This window comes from Marmota marmota, unplaced genomic scaffold, assembly GCF_001458135.2.
Source record: "Marmota marmota marmota unplaced genomic scaffold, marMar, whole genome shotgun sequence".
In the NCBI taxonomy this organism is placed as follows: domain Eukaryota; kingdom Metazoa; phylum Chordata; class Mammalia; order Rodentia; family Sciuridae; genus Marmota; species Marmota marmota.
Window position 1 is genome coordinate 1,652,618 of NW_026000075.1, and position 5,020 is coordinate 1,657,637.

Below are 5,020 nucleotides of genomic sequence, written 5' to 3' on the forward strand. Positions count from 1 at the left end.
TCAAGAAGACTAAAGCACCAGAATGATGGAAAGTAGAGGCAGTAGGGCACACATCCAAGCAGGATTAAGGCCACAAGTGCAACTTTATAGGGCTGTCTGGGTGGCAGAAGAAGGATCTGCAGCTGAAAATGCAGTTCAAACATAATTTATTATATGTCATTCATAGTAAGAGGTGGCTGTCATGAGGAGTTAAATTGTTGCATTGTGTCCCAACTGATTTCGATAAGCATTTTCACAAGCTTCTTACATAATATCATAACTCAAAAGCAGAAACAGAAGAAACAAAGGTGATCAATTAAATGATTCAATAATAGCTTGGAAATATCTTTTTTTTTTTTTTTGGTGGTAGTGGTCCTGGAGATTAGAACCCAGGGCCTTGTACATGCCAGGCAATCACTCTACCAGCTGAGCTATATCCCCAGCCCAAGAAATATCTTTTTAAAACACTGTGATGCTTCATTTTTTCCATCCTTTACTTTAAAGCTACAATATATTCTTCACATTTCTAAGTGTTAGCATTTCCCTCATTGCAGTAAAAAATTACAACTTGCATCTTCTAGGCATTTTCAATTTTTCAGGTAAACATCAACCGGCAGGCGGACGAGCATCATTTATTTCCCAACCGAACGTTAACATTTTATTTAAGAGGAAATTTCAACCTGGAGAAGTCATTTAGCTCAGTCCTAAAGTTAGTGAATAGGATTGGGGATGTAACACAGTGGTGGAGAGCTTATCTAGCATTCATGAGGCCCTGAGGTCAATCCTCAGGAGCCTGGAAGGAAAAAAAGTCCCTAAGGACATTGAGTGATCTAGCTGAGAATAAAATCTAAAGTTCAGCTTTCTAGTTTTTTCATTGTACTTTCCCCATGATGAAAGTATAGCAAGACCAGCAATATAAATATTGGTATGTACATATTATGGAACATAATATGCATATAATAAATATATCATATACAGAATATATATTTTTTTAATATAATGGATTTTTAAAGGAATATTCCCACAGTGAATCCTGTGCATTTTGAAGTCATTATCTCAAGATCATATTTGACTAAGGTTTTATTATATTATAAATGGATAATATGGCCAGAGAAGGTGGCTCACCCCTGTAATCCCAGTGAATCCGGAGGCTGAGGCAGGAAAGTTGCAAGTTTGAGGCCAGCCTCAGCAACTTAACAAGACCTTCAGCAACTTAGCATGTCTCAAAATAAAAATAAAGGGGCTGGGGATGTGGCTCAAGCGGTAGCGCACTCGCCTGGCATGCGTGCGGCTCGGGTTCCGTCCTCAGCACCACATACAAACAAAGATGTTGTGTCCGCCGAGAACTAAAAAATAAATATTAAAAATTCTCTCTCTCTCTCTCTCTCTCTCACTCTCTCATTAAAAAAAAAAAAAATAAAAATAAAAATAAAAAGGCCTGGGGAACTGAGTGTGATGGTGCATGCCTGTAATCCCAGAGGCTCAGGAGGCTGAGGCAGGAGGATTGTGAGTTCAAAGCCAGCCTCAGCAATTTAGTAAGGTCCTAATCGACTCAGCAAGACATAAAATATTTTTAAAAAGGGTTGGGGATGTGGCTCAGTAGTTGAGTGCCCCTAGGTTCAATCCCCAGTACTAAAAACAAATCCAACATATATGAACTTATGTTCTACGAGTACAATACCTTAAAGCCAGTATTATTGACTTCTATGTACATTCTTAGTTCATGAAAATCTTATTATCTTAACATTATTGAATAGAGTGTGATAGAGATACAAAGTATGGGTATAAGGTATAGATTATTAGACTTGTTTTGTTCTGTTTTTAGAGATGAGGTCTTTCTATGTTACCCATACTGGCCTCAAACTTCTGAGCTTAAGTGATCCTCTTGACTCAGTCCCCAAGAAGCTGGGACCGCAGGTACCTGTCACTCAACTTGGCTGAGGTCAGTCATAATGGTTCTCATTATTGAGGATGTAGCACAGTGATAGAGAGCTTGTCTAGCATGCACGAGACCCTGGGGTCAACCCTCAGGAGTTTATCACCTGTAATGACCCAACATCAATGTGGCCGTTTTTCAAATAACATTCTCCCCCAAAATAATCAAACAGCAAGTTTTTTTCTTCTCTCTGATACCATCATATTTTATTTATCCTGATTGCTAACCATGTAAGCTCTTCATATGGTGTCTTCATTTTATCGTTAGCAATTTAGGACACTGCCAGGCATGCTGTTTCAGTCCATCTTTGAACATGTCCCTTCCTATCTCCACTCACGCCTCGTTTGCCAGCAATCAACTTGGAGTTGCTTGGTGCCTATTTCAGGATGCAGAAGAATGTCTTTTTGTAACATAAGGACCACTGTATTTGTGAAGCTATTCTGCACCAAAGGGAAAATCTGAGGTGAGAAACTGTGGCACTGTGTTAAACTAATTCTCTTCGGAACGCTGATACTATGTGATCTCAGGCAATTTACTAAACTTTTCTGAGCCTCAGTTTATAAAATGGGGATATATTACAACCTGCCCTTTCTGCATCCTTTATTTTACATTCAAGGATAAGATATTAGCAGTTGGGCTAGGGTTGTGGCTCAGTGATATAGTGCTTGCCTAGCATGTATGAAGGACCAGGTTTGATCCTCAGCACCATATTAAAAAAACCCTAAATAAACAAAATAAAGGTATTGACATGCACAAAGCCCTGGGTTCAATACCCAGCACACACAAAAAAAAATTGTGTCCATCTACATATAAAAATATGTTTTAAAAAAGTTATTAGCAGTTATTTTGAAATGGAAACATTTAGAAACAACCTAAGTGACCATTAACAGGAGAATGGTGAAATGAATTGATTCAATCCTACTGAGATATTATGTAGCAGTTAAAAATGAATGAAACAGATCTCTCTGTATTATCACTACATTCTCCCTGAAATGCTGTGAAGTGAGAAAGTACATATAGTAAAATACTATTTGTCTTAAAAAAAAAAAAGTTCCTGCATGTATTTATATAACAATTAATACTTCTTAGCCATGGTCAAAAGTAGTTCACTTATAAACTCACTTAATCCTTAGAATAGCCCAACAGAGTCATACTGTCGTCAGCCCCACTTCCAGATATGAGAAAACTAAGCTTATACAAAAAGTCACTGAGTTGGAACTCAAGTGGTCTAGATCCAGAGTCTATGCCCTTTACTGCATATCTATAGTCTATCCATTTATCCACCTGTCAATCTTTCCATTCATATATTCATCTTATCTGAGATCTGGAAAGATACCCACTTTGAGGCAGTGACAACAGACACTCTTATTTTGTGCATTGCTTTCGCTTCTGTTTCTATAAACCTCTGTATTGTTGGACATGCCACAGTGGAATTTAGAATTACGGTACTGGGACAGATGATGTACAACTGTAGTAATGACAAAGGAAAAGCTTTACAAACACATTGTCCTTAAGTGGGTACTGAGGCCTATGTCAATAATCTGCTTTGGGTGGAGCCTTAAATGTTTCAATTATTGCCAGTGCAACGGTGCCCACCTGCGATCCCAGCTCTTCAGAAGGCTGAGGCACAGGGATTGCCAAATTCCTGGAAAACCTGAGCAATTTAGCCAGACCTTGTCTCAAAATAAATTTATAAAGAAAGGACTGGGATGTAGCTGAGAGGTAGAAGATTTAATCCCCTATACTGGGGGTGGGGGGGGAATTTGTCATTGTTAGCATCTTTGAGGACAGGAGGTGAGGCCCATTTTCCTTCTCATCAATACACTCTCCTCATCAATACACTCTCCACGTAGAACCCAGATAACATCTTGCTCCCTGAGAGTACTCAAAAATTTTGTCTTCTGATTGAAAGGAGCCTCTATGTGAGACTTCTGATAGGACAGAGCTATAATTTGGGGCTAGGCAGTCCAACTGAGCTCAATTGAAATTAGGTATATGATTCTGGACAATTAGCAGGCTTTTCCCAACTTGATTAAACAACCACAGACAAAAATGGGTGTTATTTTACCATTCCAAGCCCTTGGATCCTTCCTCATTATTTACCTCATATTTCACTCCAATTTGGTGTTCAGTTACCTCTTTCAACCCATTTTCCCTGTAAGTATATGTGGGGCAGAATCTCCAATCTTTAGGCCTGGGATTTAGTTGGCATTTGACTTAAAATTTCATTTTATGATTTCTTTTCTCTTGGTGGTGCTGGGGATTGAACTCAGGGCCTCCTACATGCTAGGCAAGTGCTCTACCACTGAGCTACACCCCTATTCCTTTGAGTGGGAGTCTCCCTAAGGTGCACAGGCAAGCCTCTAATTTGTGATTCTTCTACCTCAGCATCCTAAGTAGCTGGAATTACAGGCCACTCCTCCCAGTTTCATATTAAGAAGATTGACACTTATAAAAATACATTCGTTTCCTGAACATCACCAAAAACATTTGTATTCATTTACTAAGTTGATTATTGCAGGATGATTCTGATATTGCCAGAATGTGTTGTATGTACTTTTATTCCCTGTTTTTTTTGCCTTCCAGTATATTTTTATCAAAGATCCTAAGCGTGGCTGAGCATGGTGGCACGTGCCTATGATCCCAGCAACTCAGAAGGCTGAGTCAAGTTTGAGATCAGCCTCAGCAACTTGGTGAGGCCTTAAGTAACTCAGCAAGAGCCTGTATCAAAAAAAAAAAAAAAAAAAAGAAAGAAAGAAAGAAAGAAAAGAAAGAAATTAAAAGGGCTGGGGATGTGGCTCAGTGGTTAAGCAACCATGGGTTCAATCCCTTGTACTAAAAAAAAAAAAAAAATTCTGCCCGTGTTTGTACAATTGGCTGTTAGTTTCTAATTGCAAGATGTCTCTGTGGCCTTTAAACATATATAAATGTATTTCTGAACTTTTCATTCATGTGTATAAATATGAATGTAGGGCTTCAGAATAAATGACAGTAAAAAATAGATTTTTTCTGTCTTTGGGCTGAAGATTTATTCTCATATCTTTATATCCTTTGCCTGTAAGGGACAAAAAGTATATTTGTAAGTCAAAGTGCTTATCTGTGACT

General features: G+C 38.4%; 1 non-coding gene across 1 annotated transcript; it reads right to left on the reverse strand.

The window, feature by feature from the left end:
- Positions 1-4,163: 4,163 nt before the first annotated feature.
- Positions 4,164-4,234, reverse strand: Trnaa-agc. Its single transcript has one exon. It is a non-coding gene; the product is annotated as a tRNA-Ala (tRNA).
- Between the last annotated feature and the right edge of the window lie 786 nt (positions 4,235-5,020).